The 22372-nt window shown below is 36.3% G+C and overlaps 1 long non-coding RNA gene across 2 annotated transcripts in view; it reads left to right on the forward strand.

Annotated features, from left to right (window-relative positions):
* Nucleotides 1–22372, forward strand: part of LOC146999255 (uncharacterized) — a 61441-nt gene that overhangs the window by 35204 nt on the left and 3865 nt on the right. Inside the window, exon 3 of one of the 2 annotated variants that reach the window (XR_015042249.1) lies at nt 9316–10043. The exons of the other annotated variant lie outside the window; for it this stretch is intronic. This is a non-coding gene — a long non-coding RNA (uncharacterized LOC146999255). Of the gene's footprint in view, nt 1–9315; nt 10044–22372 lie in introns of those variants that run through there. 2 annotated transcript variants of the gene reach the window in all.

Here is a 22372-nt window from a genome sequence, read left to right on the forward strand (position 1 = left end):
GTGGAGTGAAAGTAGTTGACAAGTATATCTGTTTGGGGGTCTTGAATGTTGTTAGTGCAAAACTGAGATTCCAGGAGCTGTGCAAGTAATTCTGCTTTCTCAGTTTCAGTGTAGAAGATCCTTTGTGGGCCTTTAAGGGGCGGAATGTTATTGTGGCATTTGGTGTACCTTCTAATAGCTTTCCACAGAGAATTATCATCTGCAGAGAGCGAATTGAGGTAGCTGGTCCAGTTCTTTTGTGCTTCTTGTTGTGTGAGAGACTTGACTTTGTTGCAAAGTCTGTTGAAGATCTGCTTATCCTCTTGACATCTAGTTCTTTGAAACTGTCGTCTAGCAGCGTTGCGTTCCTTGGTAAGCTTGGCAAGCTCTCTAGATCTGTGAATCTTTTTCTTGATGATTTCCTGCTGTGCATTTTTATAGGCCTCATTTATTTTGGTGGTAAATTCCTGAATTAAACTATCAATGTGGTCCCCAGTGTGTATTGTTGGTAGTGTGTATGGGATGTTGTTTAGAGCTTTGGCGTAATCACGCCAGAGAGATCTGAAGGCTCTGGTGTCTGTTGTGGTATAACTACTAATGTCCAGAATCATACGAACCGGATTGTGGTCAGATGATAATTCATCCAGCACGGAAATATCCAGTGGGATACTGGTATTTCCGAGCAGGAAGAAGTCTAAGATTCCAGTAGACTTAGTAGTGTACCGTGTTGGGGTTTTAGGAGCTGCTATGTGTAACTGGGCAGAGGTAGCCAAATTAAAGATTACACGTCCATTGTCATTTGAGTTATAGCAGTTCCATGCTCTGTGTCGTGCATTTAGATATCCACCTATGATGATATGTTTGCCAAGAGTGAGTAGAATTTGTAAGTCAGCCAGGACTGCTTGAGCATTACGTCCTGGTGGTATGTAGGTGGAGACAAAAGTGTATGTTGTTGAGGTGTTTGTAGTGAGAGAGATAGCTGAGGCCTCAACGACCGAAAGCTGTGGTATTGGAATTGGTGAGTGGGGAATACAGCGTTTAATCAGTAGTGCAGTTCCACCCCCTGGGGTGGAGAGTGGTTGGTGGCCTGTTAGATCTATGCACAGCATAGTTTTGAACGAAGATTGGGGTGGCAGGGCCAAGCTTGTGTTCTTGGAGGAACATAATATCTGGGTCATGCTCATTTATAAAGTCCCTTAATTCTAAGATTTTTTGGGACAGTCCATTACAGTTCCATGTAATGATGTGCAGATGAGTAAAAACATTATACATTATTATTACAATTAGAACCAAATACATCTTCAAAAAGTTCAAATAAAATAAACAATTTATCAATAGCATTTTCAGTTTTATGGATTTCAGGTAGTTTAGCAGATATTTTCTTTAAGATATTTACAATAGAACAACCTTTAAAAATATTGACAACTTCTTTAATTAATTTTGCAACATCGAGCAGGCCTGCAAGGCCGTGATCATTATTGCTGTCGTTAGAGCCATTGGGCTGAACAGCGTTACGTGTATTGTCATTATGTTTGCTGACATTCATATCTGAAATGACAGGCTGTGTGTTATGACTTTTGTTGACAACACTGGCATATGAAATGCCTGCTTTAATACTAGAGTCCTTAATTTTTTTATCCCCAGCTGGGGCTGGTTTTGAAGTAGGGCCGTGCTTATTTACATTGCCAGCTCCTTTAATGGGCTGGTTGGTAGGAAATTTAGGACAACCACGGTAGTTAGCCGGGTGCCCTTCTTGTAGACAATTGCAACAGCGTGGTTTGGCTAGGAATTTTTCTGTACAATCCTCAGTTTTGTGCGCCCCTGCACACTTCACACACCTAGGTTTAAGTTTACATGTGTCAGAGGAGTGATGGAAGTGTTGACAGTTATGACACTGTGCAACACTTCCGTTCACTTGATACACTTTAACAGAAACATAAAAACCAAGAAATTTAGTCAAGTCATATATTTTTTCAGCCCCTGGGGCTTTTTCAATTTGAACCTGGTATAAGGGCATGGGGACCCTAGTTTATTTTGTGCATCTGCGCCACACGACGCACTTTCTAGCCCTGGTGAGTTAGTTCTTCTCGTATATCTTCCACAGGGCAGTCTATTGGTAATCCGCGAATAACAACCTTTAAAGGTTTGTCCATTTTGGCCAGAATTACATAGTGGTCAATTTGTTTTGAGTCTAAGTAACTTGTGATGGCCCGGTGGGCATCCTCATTTTCTGGAAATATTTTTAAGAAGTCCCCATTGACCTTACCAGCAAATTCATATTGTACATCATCTTTTAATTTCTTCATGAAATCGTTAAATTTAATGTCAGGTTTGACCATAATTGGTCTTGGTTTGTGAATTTTCACATCTATAACATTATTTGCATTATCATTAATTATCTGCACATCATTATCATTACAATCATCATTTTCTTTGGTACTTAATTTTCAAACTTGTTAGTTAAAGGCAGGTCAATATTGCATTTAATTAATTTTTTTGGTCTGACGGTATTCTTAGGCAGAATGAAACCGTCTTCATCTCTGTCATCATTAATAGATCTTTTGCTTTTCTTTTTTGATGGCCTCTTAGGCTGAGTTTGAATTTCAGAATTTTTTACAGTAATTATTTCAACATTATTTACATTATTACAAGTACTATTTCGTGTAAAAATTTCATCTTGCAATCGATTAACATAAAATTCATGTACATTTAAATTAGCATGTTCAGGATTATTGGCACCAAAAAATTCACACTTACCTTGGAATTCTTTGATTAGACCTTCACCAAATGCACGATGTATTTGAAAGTCCTTTTCCATAGCAGCGCGGATTGTAACGTCCTAGAAAGTTCGAAACTGTCCTTGAAGCACAATTCCTCGCGTTTTGATATCAGCATTTATGATTTCGATGAAATGCGAAGCTCGTATAAAATCAAAGACATCCCAAATATCTTTCACTAGAAGCTCTTGCCAGCGATCATCGAGTATATTATTTCCATATTCAATAACTTCCATAGCCAGATTCAGTACCGGTTGTTTATCATTCGGGGTGGTATCCATATCAGAGTTTAGCGGGGGGAACTGATGTTGAGAGGGCGTGTCTGGCCCTTTTGGACGGCGGGTAAATGCCGAACTCTCGGCCAATCACGGCTCTCGGTCTCTTCTGTGAGCTGCGAATAGCAGGATGCTGGGATATGCTGGGATCTGCTGGAGTGCTCGGTTATCAATCTGCTCAATTTTGAGGAATAAATTTTGACTAAGTTTTTTAATATAGTAATCAACAGGTTTAATGTTAAGGTCCGAATGAATCACGTCTGTACGGACGTACCAGGCTGCATTTAGGGCCATACGTAAGGTCTTACTTTGAAAAGATTGAAGTTTTTTCACATGAGTTTTTGCAGCAGTAACCCAGATTGTACATGCATACATAAAGACAGGTCTTATAATTGATGTATCGAGAAGAATTTTGTTTTTAATTGACAGATGGCTCTTTCGAGCTAAGAGAGGGTAAAGTTGGGCTCTAGCACGTTTTGCTTTATTGAGAACATTTTCAATGTGAAGGTGCCAGCGTAATTTTGAATCAAGTACAACTCCTAGGTACTTTTAAGAATTTGACCAGGGAACATAGTCGTCGAAAACCTTTAAATTAATGGAAGGGTACGGGAGGGGGCTACGTTTGAATATCATAGCAGCACATTTAGCAACATTAATTTTAATTTTCCAAGTGATGAGCCAGTGCTCAAGGCTGGAGAGATATCTCTGAATGATGTGAACCAAGTTTTCAAGGCGTTTATGCTGAGCTAGGATGGCCGTATCATCTGCATAAAGTGCAAGAGTGATACTAGGTGATTTTGGTATGTCATTTATGAAAATGTTGAACAAAATTGGGCCTAAAAGTGATCCTTGGGGGACGCCACTTAGTATAGGACGGGGTACCGAAATGAAAGAATTAACTCGTACAGAAAAAGATCTATTAGTGAGGTACGAGTTAATTATATGAATTAAATGGGCCGAAACGTCAAGTCGTATGAGCTTGATAATGATTCCTATATGCCAAGTCCTATCAAATGCTTTGGCTATGTCAAGAAATAAAGCGCCAGTAAGCATATTGTTACGAAACCCTTCGTGAATGAACTCCACTGTCCTCAGCAGCTGGTGCGTAGTGCAGTGTTTTGCTCGAAATCCAAATTGTTCATCAATCAAAACGTTGTGATTTCGAAGAAAATCATTCAGGCGTTTAAGTAACACAAATTCTTATATCTTTGATAACGATGATAGGAGGCTGATAGGTCTATAATTTTGAGGATTTGAAAGGCTTTGGCCTGGTTTTGGAATAGGCACAATGAGTGCTTGTTTCCAGCTTTGAGGAAAATAGCAATGTTGTATCATAAAATTTATAAGCATTACAAAGAAAAATAGATAACTGGTGGGTAAATTTTTAATCATACGATTAGAGATAGAGTCCATACCAGGGGCTTTTTTGGGTTTGAGCTTGGTAATGTATTCACTTACCTCGCTCATGGATGTGTACTGTATTTCTCTCGCGAAAGGCGAGGAAAGGAAACGTTCAACATCTTGTGGGAAAGAACTTGCGTTGTTCGCAAAAATTCCTTCAATATGTGGTGTAAATTGAGTTTAAAGAGAATCCGCAATTAATTCAGATTTCTCAGCGTCTGTGTGAGCCACTACTGTGTCCGTAGCTGAGGACGGAATGTGAGATTTGTGTTTGCGTAGGCGGGCTGATGCGCGCCAAAGACTGTTATCATTGGTCGTTAAGGACTGAATGTAATTCGTGAATTGTGATTGGAAGAACTGGTCACATGATGCCTTGATCTCATTTTGGAGAGTACGGAGTTGAATTTTTAACCCAGGATTTCTATTTCTTTGCCAAAGTCTCCGTATTTTATTCTTTTCTTTAATTTTGAGTTTAATTTCTTGAGGTAATTTACGAAAATTGGGTCTGAGGGTGGGTTTTGATACTTCCTTATAAGTATCAGTTAAGGTGTTCGTTAACTGATCTACTGCCGTGTCTATATCATGGCTAGATTTAATTTCGAGGGAGGGTAAACTTTTAGAATTAAGTTTAAAGCGAAAATTGTCCCAATTTGTTGAGACGATTAACGCATCAAAATGCAAATTCGCGACAAAAGAACTTAAATATCTGGGTTATAAAATTTCGCAAAAGGGTATAGAAACTCAGGATTCAAAAATAAAAGCCATCAAGAATTTCCCACCTCCCAATACCGCCGGGAAACTTTCTTCTTTCCTTGGGATATGTTCTTATTATCGGTCGTTCATAAAAGATTTCGCGAACATTGTTGAACCGCTGTTAGTAATTAAAAGAAAAAAAGTTAGTTTACGTGGACAGCAGAAGCAAATACAGCATTTGAAAGGTTAAAAGAAGCACTCACCAATGCCCCTGTTTTGAAATTCACGGAAGGGGACGAAAACCTGGAAAATGCAGAAGATGCGTCGGGTTATGCCGTAGGTGGGGTTCTCATGCAGAAAACTTTAAATTCTACGCAAAGGAATTATACAGCTACAGAGAGAGAAACATTAGCCGTATTAATGGCCGTACAGAAATTTCGAGTTTATTTCGGCAAAGCGCCAGTAACAGTCTTTTCGGATCATGCGGCTGTTGGTAGACTTTACTCGGGAAAAAACCTAACGCCTAGTTTAATAGGATGGGCTTTAAAACTTCAAGAATATAATCTAATAATTAAATATAAACCAGGGAATGAAAATAATGTAGCTGACACACTATCCCGAATAAAACTGGACCATGAAGGGAATGAACTCAAATACGCTGAGTTGACTTCTAAAATTTTAGACTCTAGAGAAACAATTATTGCTGAATTGAAAGCTGATCCTGAATTTGGAAGTATTTATGCTTATTTAAAAGACCCCGAAATCTTTGAACATACAGATGTCGCCGCAATAAGAAGTAGAGCAGAAAACTATGAAATAATAGATAACTTATTGCTTTATACGAAATCAACAAACGAAAATTTTGAGTATAGACCAGTCATCCCAGCCTCTCTTCGATTGAGCATTTTGAAGGAATTACACGACGCGCCAACATCGGGTCATTTAGGGGTCAGAAAGACTATAAAAAGGGTACGCGAGGCGGTATATTTCCCGCAATTATACAAAATAGTAACTGCGTATGTCAGGTCGTTCAATCAATGTCAATTAATAAATGATATTAATTACAGCCCGGCCGGATACTTAAATAGCATTCCGAATGGAATTTTAGGCATAGATCTTCTTGGTGCTTTTCCCCAGAGTAAGTTAAATAAAAATCGTTTTCTTTTAGTAATTGTAGATCCTTTTTCAAAGTGGACATAAATTGTTGCACTTAAACGCGCGTCAGCCAAAACAGTTGCAGATGCATTCTTACACAGGTACATTTTAAAATACGGTGCACCGATAAAAGTAATTAGCGATAACGTAAACAATTCGTTAGCCAAATTTTTGAAAACATTTGCACTGGACTTGGCATACGCAATATCAAAATGGTTCCGTATAGACCACAGGCAAACATCGCAGAAAGAGTTAATAAAAATATTGTAAAAATAATTCGAAGTTATGTTAGCACACATCACAAGCGCTGGGATGGCTACATAAATGAGTTAGCTTATGCTTTAAGAACAGCAAATCATGATACTACTGGAAAAACTCCAGCAGAATTATTTTTAGGACGAAAGTTAATTACGCCACTAAATAAATTATTCTTTGTGCGACAAAGGGAACAAGAATTCAAACAAAAAGATATGCAGAAACTATTTGATCAGGCGGTTAAAAGTTCGGATACGGCAAGAAATAGACAGAAACTTTACTATGATCGAAAACGCCGTGAAGCAGATTTTAAAGTAGGTGACAAAGTGTTGAAGCGGAAATTTTCTTTATCAAGTGCCCCAGACAATTTTACTGCAAAGTTAGTTCCAAAATTTGAAGGCCCCTATGTAATTCAGGAAATCAAGGGAGTCGTATTGTACCTTAAGAACGAGAGAGGGGAGGTCTGTAAAGCAAGTCCCGACCAGGTGAAAAAATATTATAATCAAAATGATTTTGAAATCCTTAAAAGTTTCTTGCAGGACTCAAGCGCAAAAGAAGTGGAAATTCCAAAATTAACGCCGCCCGCTCCACCACCCAAGAAGCAGAGATCAGAAGAGGAACCTAGCCCTTCTACAAGTCATTCTAGGGTCCCGAAAAGAAGGAACGAAAATGGTCACACTCCAGCATTCAAGAAGTGCAGGAAATCAACGCCGCCTCGTAAAGAATCTTTGGTAAACAGGAAAAGACCAGGTACAACTTCCCACAGTTAGTGATGGGCAACTTCGGTACTTTCTTGTACCCGGTACGAGAGTAACGGGTACAGACAAGTACCCGGTACAAAATACTCGTTACTCAAGTAACCGTTACTTTGAAAAGTACCGACAACCGATTTCAAGTACCGAGTACCCAAGTAACGATTTGGAGTACCGAAGTACCTTAGTAACGATTTGGAGTACCAAAGTACCCTAGTAACGATTTCGAGTACCGAAGTGCCCTAGTAACGATTTGGAGTACCGAAATACGCAGCTAACGATTTTGCGCACTGAAGGAACTCTGCCACGTCACCACGTGTTTGATTTTATCTGTACGGAGTAAGATTTTGAATATCAGAAAACATGTCAACTACGGAAGTGCCTGAGGAGCAGGCCATTCATGGACACAAGAAGCGCATATCACCATTTCGCAAATACAACCAGATACTACTGTCTTCGTACCAAAACCGAAGAGGGCTGAACCCTCATCGATCCTCCAGTAACGAATACCGAAATACCGAGAAAAGACACATATTTTCGTTACAAAGTAGCGAATACCGAAAAGCACCTGTTTCGGTACAGAAGTAACGAATACCGAAAAGTACCCGTTTCGGTACAGAAGTAACGAATACCGAAAAATATCCGTTTCGGTACAGAAGTAACGAATACCGAAAAATACCGATTTCGGTACTGAAGTACTTGGATGTACCGATTTTCAGTACCCGTTACAAAATACCCGGTTCGGTAGTACCGACTGATCACTATTAACAGTAGAAAATCTGCGTCGAGGAAACTACTTCCAGGGCCAGATAGTCAAGAGCAAACAAGGCCGCCGTTCACAAGAAGAAAAAGACAGCAAGAGGAAAGAAAAGATTGGCACCAGCAGAAAAAATTCAAGCAAGAATCCAGACCGGAGGCCGCCAAGACCAGTCGTCCAGGGGCCAAACGGAAAAGACAGGAACCCGAAGACTACCACCCCAAGAGGCCGGCGTACAGAGGGCGAAAAAGGAAAGTCACCATGGAGGAAACTCGAAGAAACCAAAAGCGGAGATTAACTTCCATGAACTCTGTAACTTGGGATCAATTCTGCCAGAAGAGGATGTCGGAGTTCCAAGCATCGAAAAGTCAAAGATCAGTTAAAATCTTCTATAAATTTTTCTTTTGTTCTGAAATGTTATGTGTAAATACGAAGTTCTATGTGTTGATGGAAGTCAATTTGTCTCGGTTGAGACTTAGTTTTGTTTTACTTTATTTAGCTAAGGCAAAAACATTATTTTATTTAAGTGTAAAATCTAAGAGCAAGCAGTTCGAGTTGGTCGAAAGACTGGTTCTGTTATGTTAAAGCCAAAATTTGGCCGAAAGTAAAATAACTTCGTATTCTTATATTAATGTAAAATTTAGTTTCAGTGCCGCCAGCTTCGCGAAGAAAGCGTGAAGTAAATTTTTATTTTCTCTTATTCATTTTATGGTAAATTGTAAAATTCATATGTATTAGAATTGTGTAAATATAGATGCTTGAAAGTTACGTAAAAGTATAATTTAGTCTAGAAGCATAAAATGCTAAAAGTAAATGCTCAAAAGAAACGAGTTAAAACCTAAGTGTTAAACAGTAGTTAAAATCATGCTTTAGAGCGAAAGCCTGCATGTGAAAAAATGAATGAGGGGAAAAATTAGAATAAATGTGTTTTTTAGGGTTCTCCACATACACTTGAATTTAAGAATATTAAACATAGCTCATCGAGTTTCAGTATGTTGGATTAAGGTGTGTCATATTTGGTCGTTTTGAATTCTAACAAATCATTGCGGTTAGGGGAAGTATTATAATACAAAAACACGAAGATTCCTGTTTGACACCACACATGGTGGAGAACCAGGGTAAAGTTAAATTCATGTTTGAATATTTGAATGAATGTGAATGTAAGTAGTTAATTAATGAAAAGAAAAGGATCGAAAACGAAAACTTTATCAAGTGTTAAGAAAGTGTAAATCATAATGTATTTGGAATATACTAATACTTATTCCTTCTAGATGCTGGAAGTGAAAAAGATTGATTGATGAAGACCAAATAGCAGAAAGGATCCTGTAAGAAGATATTGTATCCTAACCAGCTACAGAAATGATTGTAAAGGTTTTAGGTAAAAGTTTGTCTTATGTAAACGGAGCTCTTGAGTCTTAGGTTAGAATATGGAAACTTTACCACAGGTCGTTTCTAGGACCTGCTTCCAAGTTTACCAAATTCTGGCAGCGGCAAATGTAGGGTTTATATTTATTTTAACTAACATTTATTTTAAGCTATCTTTCCTGTCAAGCCTTTACTTTCTCCTAGAATTACCAATGCTAGAGTATGTAAATTGTAGTAGAACGCGCAGTATATTCAAATTTTAGCAGAAGTAAGTTGAGTTTAAATAGAAGGGAAACGAGATCGTAGGTGTCTTCTTGAATCGCGAACGTGAAGTTTGCAAGGTAGAAATTTAAGAACCGCGCGTTTCGGCCTGTGTGCCTATCTCGGCAGTTCGTTGAATCTTTCAACTGCTTAATCAGTAAGCTCGCTGAATCTCAGCTGTATTTTAGAACGCGGTTAGGTTAATTACGATTTCAGAGCCTCGTAGGTAGTGATCTAGTTGTTTATTCATCCTGTCATTAATTTTTAGTTTCACGTTGCTGTTTTGTTAAACCGCCGGGTCGGCGTAGTTTGTGAGCGTCAAGTGAACGCAGCTGTTATTTCTAAAGTGGAATAAAAAGGGATTTAAACCTTTCTTACGTGTTTGTGTAAATCTACAGTTCATAGCAGTCACTACCACGGTTGCTGACAAGTTGCGGCCACACCATACTACAAGCTTTTCTAACCTGATATCTTGCAACGTATCAACGACTACTTCACACCTCACGTGACAATGTAGTCACGCCCTCTCAACATCTGCAATCCTGACTAACGGTGTCACTCATGCATTCTCCTACTTTCAGCGCTCTATAGCAATTAAACTTGCAAATCCTGCAAGTTAATCAGCGGCGCATCTAGTGGAACTTGGAAATGAGCTCTTTCCATGGGACTCATGCAGGATCCATCATCACCATGCTCATTGTGGACTTATCTCATCTTTACAGGGAAGTACTGCAAAAGCAGTAGAACCCCTGTATAATTACTTGTGTATCAAAAGTATAAGATTAAAACTGGATAAGAAATGGTTATTCTTCCCAACTCTCTTCAGGTACTGAGACATTTGTCTGATTCCCTTTTTGGTTTTTGATTCTTTAAGCCATCCTCCTTTTTCCTTTCCCTTGCCTCCGATTTCTCTCCCGAAATTTTATCCAAGTCCGGTGCTTAATATGTCATGTGCTTTCGGATTTATTACAGGAACCGGTAAAGTTGCATCTAGGAATAGCTTGGTTATAATTTAGAGTCTATTTCTAAAGATTTAAACCTACTAGCTTTAAAATTAAATATGGAATTAAGTGAAAAGATAAGTGTTGCTTATTCAAATCTAGCGATTAATAATGAAGCTTTTAAATCCGATCCATAAATTCGGGCATAGAGTTGGGTAATTCCATAGTAGACCATCGTAAATCTGAAGAAGCTGAAGTATTACAATTAGAACTGTAGAGTTAATTAGGTTATTTCGAAGCCGGAGTCGGGAAAAGTGAGCAATGCCTTCGCTAGGACTCGAACACGGACCTCTCGAATATGGGCCGAGTGTGCTTACCACTACACCAGGAAAACATGCTAAGAACGCGGGAGGTCTTATATACTCTTCCTTTTAAGACCACCTACTCTCCCTTATGTACTCCTCTCTCCTACTCTCCCTTATTATTATTACTTCTAACTTGTACTGTGTAATTTACTGATTAATTGTATTCTGTTCTTTTAATTTTTGCACACTGGGTCTTACTTTGTGTGATTTTGCTATGTACTGCTGTTTCTGTTCCTGCTTAGCTTTCCTGGACAGCATTTCTTTCATGTGATCATGTACGCTCTCATCAATTAGTAATTATCATCCTAACTTCACTTTTTAAGCCCATGAATAATTTGCAATATATATATATATATTAACAAGCAAGGTAGTTAGTACAATACTGTATGACCAATTTGGTCTAGATAATTTTTTGCGCAATATGCTGCAAAATTAAGTAAATTAGAAATTGTAATAAGCTCGCCTAAAAGTTACCAGGAGCTGTGGCTCCAAAAAAGTTCAACACATTTAAAAAAAATGTCATTGAAGGGTGAGAAATTATGCTACACGAGAAAATAAACACAGTAAAACACTAAGCGTTGGAAACTAGTAATGGCAAAAATACAGTAAAATACCTATCGATGTAAAACTTGAAAAATTAAAACATATGAAAATCAAACCAAGGAACAAGTTAAAACATAAAACAAACAAAATCAGATAAAAATAGAAAGTGGAAAATGGTAAATTAGCTGAATTCGAGGTCCAATCTGGCTTTTCAAGGGAAATATCTAATTGAACGTCGAATCAAGCTAACTCCATTACGCGTTTCGCCGAAAAAGACAATTGAACTTTTTCGCTACAAAATTTTTAATTAAACAAAGTGTCTTGGAAAATTTATTAGTCTCAATTCTCTGTTCCAATTTCCCGACGCGTCCGCACAAAATGACACATTAAGGTGTTAAAATATGTAAAAACTATTCCGATCACATCAAAAATCATGATACAAATAACAATAAAAATAAAAATAAATAGCGGTCTGCTATTAGTCCTAAATATACAATAACATACAGACTGGACCTGAAAGCTTAAAGATTTATACCTTTATAAAATTTAGAAATCTGTAATTAATTTTAAATGAAATTTTAAATGAAAACAAACACAGTGGGTCTTGCTAAGACCAAGAAAAAAGTTGTAGTAAAAGAAACAGAAAAAACTGACCTGTGGCGATGCAGAGCTCTCCCTCTTAAAACTAAATTGAAAAGGGGTTGTAATTCCCTTCTGTGTACTTCAGCGTCATCCCACTCGTCGTGTGAAGTAAGTAGGGGGAGCGATGTCTTTTGGGCATCAGCCAATACGAAAAGACTGTCCGTTAGCTGTAACTCGTCTCTAATTTTCGAGGGGGGTCGGAAAGCTCGGAAAAACGTGGAAAGATTTCAAAATGGCGTCAGTCAAGTTGTTGGAAGAAAAAATTGTTACTGAAAGTGAAAATGGCTAATTCAGCTAATACTACTTAACATGGCCTCTAAAGTAAGAGTAAAAGGAAAAAACAGTCATTTTGTTAATAAAAAGTCGTAATTCTTCAAGCTAGCGGGCGATCAAGCTACTATGAAAAACGAAAAGGCCCGATTTGTTAATAAAAGTAGTAAAATTGGCCATCAAAGAAATTTAAAACTATTTAAACAATAGTATTAAAAGTATTGTGTCAAAATTTTTTGGAGGAAAGAAAATGTAGTAACAAGAATTATCTGTACATTTTTACATTAGATTCTCTGAATCAACCATCCACTTTATACCGTCCCATTGGGCTTTAAGCATAAAATATCATTATCTAATTCAAAATATCTAAAAATAGGTAAGGCTAATGCCAGCTTTTTTTAAGGTATTTTTAATTATTTTATGAGGAATTAGGTTACTTTTCAACATAGTTACGAAGTATAGTATTTCTTCTTGTAGGTGTTTTGCAGTATTGCAAATTCATTTTATTCTGAGTAGCTGTGAATAAATTGTGTTAAGGATGACTCTTTTGGAAATATTTGAATTCCAGTTGGTTAATTTTAGTGTGGAAAAATTAAATTCTCTTCTTTTGTCGTAAACTTTTATAAAATTGTTATCAATAATATGTAAATCAAGGTAGACTACATTATGCTGCTCTGTATTTGTTTTATTTAGTTTTAAGCATGTAGGGTAGATATTAGCAACTTCTATTTTGTTGTAGTTATTAAATGCAATGACATCATCAATATATCTATAATATATATATATATTATACATAACAATTTATTGACTAAATAATATTGATTATATTATCTCCTAAGATTAATTATAGTAGAATTATCTGAAAAGAGTGAATCCATACTTAGTAAGTTCTATTTCGAAAGATGTTTTGAAGTAACTTGAATGTAAATTGTTAAAAATGTTTAACGGAGACTGGAATTAAATCATGAATAACAAAATTTCAATTGCAAAAAGAAGAAATTAAGAGCAAGAAATAACTTAAATGCAAGTAATCATTGTCATTAATCGGAAATTAGTTGACTTTTCGAGGGGAATAAACCAACTTCCGTTCAACGAACAATAATTAAGAAATAAATACGAAGGTGTTTCGTCATTTACTCGAGCAATAAGGCGATGCCAAACCGGCAATTCAAGTCAGGCCAAACATTTCCGGGAATAGAAGGGATTAAGAACCAATGCAGAGATCCAAAGAACTCAATCCGATTAAGCATTTTAGGTAATTCAATTTTGAGTGAAAAGCAATTTCTGCAGTAAAGCCGACAATGCTCGAGTAACCGTCTCCCGACACCCTCGTGTTTATGCATTTGAGTTCAATATTATTTGTAAAAATTAAACATTGGAAATTGTCATTATGAAATAGAATTCAGAGTAGTTGAAATAAACATTAGAAAATTACAAAATATAAGAAAATAATGCAATCTTTGTAAAAACAAATCAAAAAATAATAAATAAAAAATATAATAAGAAAAGTGAATATACATGAAGATATAAAGGCCAGAAAATGTATTAATTAACTTGCGTTCTTTCTAGTTGGGAGTGGGCAAAATGTTTTCTTCGCGTCTGACTCAGAAGTGTTGTGTTTCAATAAATTCTTAAGCGGCAGCGGTTGCTTTGAATTATATTAGTAGGCAAGACTTGTGTGAAATTCATGGTAGTGGGAGGGCCTAGGACTTCTTGAGTGCACTAAGTAAATTTAAGATCATACAACATATATATATATTAATTAAAAAAAGCAATAGATATCTTGGCCACATCTTGGGATATCTTGCATTGTGTTCGAATTAGCATATTTTCGATTGGGGGTAGGGTCCCTTGACCCAGGCACCCCGGTGGTACACCATCTCTCATTGCGTACTCTCCCTTATATACTCTCCCTTCCTCCCTCTACAGAAAGTGATAAATGCTTAATTTGTGATAAGTTTGGGGACGCCAGGCACTTAGTCGATGAATGTACGCTTACCCGGAGTGCAAGAGAAAAATATAGAAAGATTTTTAAGGATTTTTTAAAAGGAACTATTAAAATTTGAAAGATTTTGCAAAGACAATAATGAAGACTATAAATACGAACAAAGACAGAGTTGGAATTCGGCACTGAAATTCAAATTTTGGACTTTATATGTTTTTTTTCCTTATATATATATATATATATATATATTCTGGCCAGTCTCTTTTCTTGATCATACGACCGGCTTGTGCCGGCTGGGAGGATCCTTAATCCGGCTGTGTCCTTAATAATAATAATATTCTTCCTTTTAAAGGGAGACTTGGGATTAGGGAACCTAATCGCCAAATCCTGGTGGTGGAGAGTCATCATCCACCACCTTTTTTAGTTCGGGAGCTAAGGATATTTTAGAGAGCCATGAAGAATGAGCAATGCCCTGGCCGGGACTCGAACCTCGCACATCTCGAATACACGCCGAATGTTCTTACCACTACACCACGAAAGTATGCTAATAACCGGGGGAAATACCTTATAGAACAAATTAAATTGAATAGATGTAGAACAGAACTGGAACTTGCTCGATTACGAGCTGAAAGCAAAACTGATAATAATGGTCAAAGCGGAAACACAGGAGAAAATTCCGATTCCTTAGATTTTCTTATTATAAGTATAAAAACGCTTGATAGGGGAACAAGCTTCGAACATTATCCTTTATATAAGAGATGAGGTTTTTGAGATATATAAGAGTTTTAGATATATAAGGTTTTTGAGATATATAAGGTTTTTGAGATTATAAGAGATGAGGAGATGAGGAAAAGGTATTGTTCTAAAAGAATTCGAACTTCCGCCACAAATTGCTTTAGAGAATTTTAAAATGGCTCAACGTTTAAATCAGTCCCATGTGCAGTTTCTGTCGCGATTAACGACAAATTTTGAATATTATTTAAAATTAAGCAAAGTGTCTGATTTCGAAACATTGAAGCAGTTAATAATATCAGCCAAATTGTTTGAGACATTAGACCCAGAAACGTCAGCCCATATTTCTGTAAGCTGAAAGTTGGTTTCCGCCTCCACAAATGGCAAATGAAGCAGCTTTATTTTTCACATCCCGCGGAAAATCCTATACCGAAAATGTTAACAGCTTTAAAAAATCTCTCAACAATTATAAAACATCCAAAAATCTTTAAAAGGTGTTCTTTGCCCATGTAAAAGGCTGGAAGTGTATTCTTTGAGAGGAAAATCATTTCTTAGCAAAATACCCAAATTACTTGAAACTTCCGGTGAATGGTCGAATGAAATAGTCAAACAAGATAAATTGTACTTTAATTGCTTGAATAATTCGCATTCTGCTTCTAACTGCAATTCGAAAATTTCATATTTTTCTAAAAAATGCCATTATAAAACCTTACATTTTTCGAAGCAGAACTTGTCTTTCAACGGCGCCAATAATTATGTTTCGGATTAAAATAAAAAACAAAAAAAATCGGACACCAGTAGAGGTGAAAGGGCGACAATGAAATTATAAACATAGACTTGAAGGTTGCAGCTGCAGAATTTGTACCTAACAGCTTTGAATTCATGAGTCATAATTCGCAAAAACGAAATATAATTTTATTGAGCACTGTAGTTTGTTGTTTATCGAATCAGGCAGGAAATGAGGTTAAATTATGATGTGTACTTGATGGAGGTTCTCAATGAAACTTTTTATTGCGGAGGTGTATGGATTTATTATATTAAAGGAAAAAAAAAACTAATGTAATTGTATCAGATATAAACAACAGATCTTAAATAGTGAAATTCAAAGTAAACGCATCAGTAAACAATCAGAATAAAACTTATGTAAGAAATTTGGACTTTTTAGTTTGTAGGGACATTAGGTTATTTCGAAGTAGGAGACATGAAAAATGAGCAATGCTCTCGCCAGGACTCAAACCACGAACTTCTCGAATTCGCGTCGAGCGTGCTGACCACTACACCAAGAAGGCATTCTAAAAAGGCGTTCAAAATATCTTATAATCTGTGTCGAAAATAACTGCAGATATCTAGGAAAACTGATGTTTGTATTCAGTAGTTGTAGAGACATTAGGTATTTTTTTGAAGCAGGAGAGATGAAAAATGAGCAATGCCCTAGCCGGGACTCGAGCCACGGACCTCTCGAATACGCGCCGAGCGTGCTGACCATTACACCAAGAAGGTATGCTAGAAAGGTGGAAGAAATACCTTATAGAGTTTAACAATGTTAAGTTAGCGGATAATAAATTTTACATATCAGAACGAGTATATATGCTACTGGGTGCAGAACTATTTTATGAATTGTTACGCTCTGGGTTACAGGTAAAAGATTCAAATTTCATCCTTCAAAATACATTTTCAAAATCTTCAAAATACATTGGGTATGTGGTTTCCGGTGGCACATCATCAGTAAATGATAACGGAGATCACTGTGGAATCGTTAAAGAGAAGAATGAGTTAGATCAAACTCTTAAGACGTTTTGGGAAATAGAGAATGTTGAAAGAGCCATTTTAAAAACTATAGAAACGGCAAAATGTGAAAAACTGTATATGCAAACGCATAAGCGGAATGAGGAAGGAAGATACATTGTAACAATACCGTTAAAGGAAGTCCCTATTTGCTTAGGAAATACAAAAAATTTTGAGCTTGAAAGATTAAACTCACCATGGAAAAGATTAGTGAAAGACCCTGATTTTATTTAAGTCTGTATCAGGATTTTTTAAGGAGTATGAAAAGCTTGGGCATACGACTGTGGTTACTGAGAAAGGTGAGCCTAGGGTAGTGTACTATATGCCACATCATGGGATCATATCGCCCTCAAAAAATAGCAACTAAATTGAGAATGCATCATGTTTAACATCAAATGGAATTTCGCTAAATTCCTTACAACGTTAATGGAGGGGTTAATCAAGATGATCTCTTTTCAATCATGCTTAGATTTCGGAAAGAATCCATTCGCATTTACTACAGATATCAGAATAATGTACAGAATGATGGAAATTAACCCTGAACAGAGATGCTTGCAGCGAATCCTGTGGAGAAAGGAAAGTGATGCATATGTAAAAGTCTACGAACTTAATACTGTAACCTACGGTACAGTTAGTGCTCCATATTTAGCTAAGAGAACTCTTAAGCAATTGTCGATCGATGAAAGTCCAAAATTTCCATCAGCTGCTCCAGTCTTAAAAATATTTATACGGACGATGTGTTTAGTCGAGCGGAATCTTTGAGTATAGTAAGGGAGCTTCAATCTCAGTTAATTGCAATACTAAAGAGTGCAGGAATGCCACTAGACAAATGGTACAGTAATCAGGCTGAACTTGCGGAAGATACTGCACCTATCCTTTTCCTAATGAAGAATCTACAACACTTCGGAGTGTTCTGGAGGTCTAGGAGAGACTGTTTCAGTTTTAGAGTGAAACCCGATAATGACATAGTTGCTGCCAAACGGCAGATATTGTCCACAATTACGAAACTATTCGACCCGATTGATTTACTAGGGCCAATCATAAGTAAAGCTAAAATATTCCTCCAACGGTTGTGGTTGTTAAAGCTGAATTAGGATGAACCACTGCCGAAAAAAGGAAGCTGATTAATAGAAGAAATTCCCTACCCAATTGGAAGTTATAAGTAAAATAGAAGCTGAAAAGTTTATTCTTATTGCAGTAGTAGACCAGGTGAAACGTCATAGATTTGCAGATGCCTCTGAGGTAGCATACGGAGCAACCATATCTTAATTATTTCTATAAGAAGTCTCGTTCGAGACATGGAGAAGCGAAGACAAAGCTAGTAACTAGTAAATCCAGAGTCTCGCCAATGAAACGAGTTACTATTACGAGACTGGAGCTTTTGTGCCACAGTCTTACTTGCAAAGTAATATCTGCATTAGAGATTCCTGTGAACAAGGTGTATCTGTGGAGTGACTTCATGATAGTACTTTCCTGGTTACAAAAGGAGCCTTACCAGTTGCAGACTTTTATTGCAAGTCAAATCGAGTGGCAACAATTCAAAAGTTGAGTAATGATCATCAGTGGCGTCATCTGTCATCAAATGAGAATCCGAGTGATCTTATATCCCGAGGTTTGGACCCAAGTAAACTTTTACAAAATGATATGTTGTAGAAAGGTGGTATTGTAAAACAGTATATTCTGCGGTGCTCCTGAGAAACAACAAGTATCCAAATAGAGAGATTCCGGTGGAAGTCATAGTGAAGGACTTTCCAGACGAACTTAAAACCCTTAGTGACTCTAATATTTATCTTAACGTGAAAGCTAACCCTTTCATTGAGGATTTCTTAAATTTAAGTAATATTACACTAAAATTATTCGTGTTTTAAGTTTTATTTGTAGTTTTATAAGCAACTGCAAAGGAAAGGACAAAGTTTCTGGCCCTCTTCAGAGCTCGAATTAAAATTAGCCGAACGTAAAATGATTAAGATAATTCAAAACAGTGAGTTTAAGAGAGAAATCTCAAGCCTGCCAAAAAATCGTAAGGTACCTCCAGATAGAACGATAAGAAGTATTTTCTATGTTTAGATCAATATGGAATTTTACGAGTTGTAGGAAGATTAGCTAATTGTAAGTAGAATTTTGATAGAAAATTTCCAGTAATCCTACCAAAAATTCATAAGTTCACCAATTAATTATTGTGATGTTTCATAAGAAATACATGCATATTTGCCCAGACGGCTTACTGTCTCTTCTTAGGCAAGGGTTTTGGCCCTTAAACGTGCACAACATCTGCAGAAAAAATAGTACATAACTGTGTCGTATGCTAAAAACAAAACCAGTGCCCTGTCAGCAACTTAATGGGTCAACTCCCTCGGAGTTGACTTTTTTGGACTTTATTTTATAAAATAACCACATCTTCCATAACATAGAAAAGATCGCCTTAAGAAGGTGTATGTGTACATTTTCGTTTGTTTTGTTACCAGAGCTTGCCATCTCGAAATGGTAACAGACCTTTCTAGTCAAGCATTTATTGCAACAACCAATAACGCAACCAGTTTTGTTGGTAGTAATGCAGAATTAAATAAATGAATAAACTAGTCAGCAAGCCAGATGACGAATTAGGCAATTATTTATCAGGTGAGAGTATTAATTCGTCTTTCATTCTTCCAAGAGCTCCCATTCATGGAGGTCTTTGGGAGACAGGTGTCAAGTTTGTTAAGTTTCATGAAACGCGTAGTAGGCAATTTGAAACTAATCTATGAAGAATTCCTTACGGCTCAGGCCTCTTGGCGGAATCGTAGAGATATTTCGAGGTAAAGACAATAAGATGAGAGTAGTTTCAGTAAAAACAAAAACCAGCATTTTCATGAGATCAATTAATAAAGTTTGTGTCTTACATATGCCAAATTTAAAAAAAAAAGAGTGTATAATTAATTATTGTGTTTCTTTATTATAGCAGTTGATGTTCATTAGTTGTTATGTTGATGTTTACAATTATTTACCTGTATTTTATATTGTGACACTGTGTAAAATTTTTCATTGTAAAGTTTACAATTTTAAATGATTTACATCATGTCAAGGCGGGCGGTATGTTCAGTCTGCGCGTGGCATCTCAATGCTAGCGTCTGGCGTACGCGTCTTGAAATTTTGTTATGTGAGAATGTGTGCTAAGAGTTTCTGAGAGAATTCATGGCTGCAAGTGGTCATGAACTGTGTAAATTATAGAGAATAAAGGTATAAATATTACCAAAGTCCACGTTGTGTTGTGGTGTAACACCTTCTCTACTCAGAAGATTATAGGTGATTATAGAAGAAAATTTTCATAGCAAACTCTATGAGGCAGAAGATTAGAGCAAAACAACAGCTCGTCTGGAGAGTTTATATTATAGAAATTTCTTTAATAATGTGTTAATCTTCTCAGCAATAATTGTTTAATTAAAATCTACTATTTCTGTTACCAGCTGAGAGAGTTTTATTTCCACTATCTTTTGAATCCAGGGTAATTTTACTCGTTCCTGTATTTTCTATCAAATGCAATACATTTGGTGCGCAGAGCGCTTTGTTTTTTTATATGATGACTGGCCATGAGCACCCCATCGACAAAAAATAAATACCTAGTAATCCTTGAAGCACCAATTCAAATAATAAAGTTTGATTGATTTCTTTTTAATTACCAGTAATCTTACAAAATACTGATTGTAACTTATATAGATGAAAGGCAAACGATGACTTGTTACATGTCACAATGTGTTTTACATCAGAGGGCATCTGTGAACGATGTATCTCTGCAAATTGGAAAAGGAAAGGTTATTAAACTTACTTTTCCTTAGCAAAAATTACTATGAAATTAAATGTATATCAAAGCATAAACCCAAGATATTCAATGGTAATATAATCCTCAAGTAAAGGGATAAATGCAATTAATTTATTTCAAATTTATATTTTAATTTACTAAAAACTACTGTAAATTCGCATAACTATAAATGACATTTTAAAATTTTTCCTTTCAGTTTTCAAATATGGTAAAATAATTTTAAAAGCATATTGCAAGAATCATTCTTCCTTAATTTCTCAGTTGCTTTTTATATGTTATCGCTGAAAACAAAATTTCTTACTGAAAGTCAAAATGTGCTTCTGGGTAGAATATCGCATTACTTGATTTCTAATATCATATTACTTAACATATATCTCTAATCTATAGTAAATGGCAAACCAGGAATTGCAGAAATTCTAACTGGTCCCTGAACACAAAATTCATTTAAACTAAAATCTCTATTTACATAAATAATTCTTATTTCGTCGCATGTATTTAAGATTACAGATGAAATTAAAATACATATTCCTCAGGCTATTAGAAAGAAAATAATCACAGAATCGATTTTCTGATATAATATACTTTCCAGAATTACAGTGAGAGAAGATAAACCCCGCCCTTTTCAGTTAGAAGGTATGGTTTAAAAAAAAATGAAGCAGTTACATTTCCCGTAAGGTAACGCCATCTATGTTTCACGAAATGAAATATTAAAATAATTGATATTCGGAGGTCTATTACCTAAAAAAAAAGATGTAAAATTCCTGGACAATTCATGAAATTTCGAGGTTAATAATTTAGATTAAGCGAAATTTCATGGTTTGTAGTTTCAAAGCTGTTCGAATTCGCTTCTTACGTTTATACAAACAATTTCGCACTCCAGTTCGTCTGAATTTGAAGAAACAAGATTTGTATAAGGCTAATTTAACATTTGTTATTATAACATAAACTCATTCAAATTTTAATGGCTGATTTAATGCAATGATATTTTTATATTCATGTATGTTATATGGATATACCTAAATTTTTCTCACTTAATGCTATCAGCAAAGTTATTCGTTGCATCACTTTCATTTGTATTCTTATTTTGTAATTGAATTTACCCATTACAACTCCGAAATTTTTCTACTTGTGTTAAGCTTACAAAATTAGGAATATTTATTTGTTTGATAGGGTGCCTTCGGCCCAGTAGCCAGGTGCAAGCACCATTTCCCCGTGGATATGGAGAGATCACAGTTTTATGATAAAAATCATGCTAAGATGTTTCGTAAGAATGGTAACTTTACCACTGAACTTTCCAGAGACAAACTGTGAGGAAAAATAAAGAAGTCCAAAAAGTCACAGCCTGCTGCTTCTACCAGGAAAAAACATGCAAAAACTGCTTCGCATTCGCCTGGCGATGGAGGATGGATAAAGCCGCTAAAAATTTCCAACCGGACTTCTGCTCCGGCTCCTGAGCTAAGGCTCCTCTAAACCAGGCTGAATCACTAACTTTTCTCTCTTGGCGAGGGAGGGACCGCGCTACCAATTTTGGCGCGTTTATCGCACACGCTGGCTGAATGTCTGCTGTTTTTTTAAAGATTTATTTTATAGACGCGCGGCATTCAGCGCACATAAACTTTTCGGATAATTTATTAATTCTCGAATAGTATATAGACGTTTTCACTTGAATAAAAATTTCGCGTA

This window comes from Stegodyphus dumicola, chromosome 1, assembly GCF_044657685.1.
Source record: "Stegodyphus dumicola isolate Sdum_Otavi_A_Nest chromosome 1, ASM4465768v1".
NCBI classification, from domain to species: Eukaryota; Metazoa; Arthropoda; class Arachnida; order Araneae; family Eresidae; genus Stegodyphus; species Stegodyphus dumicola.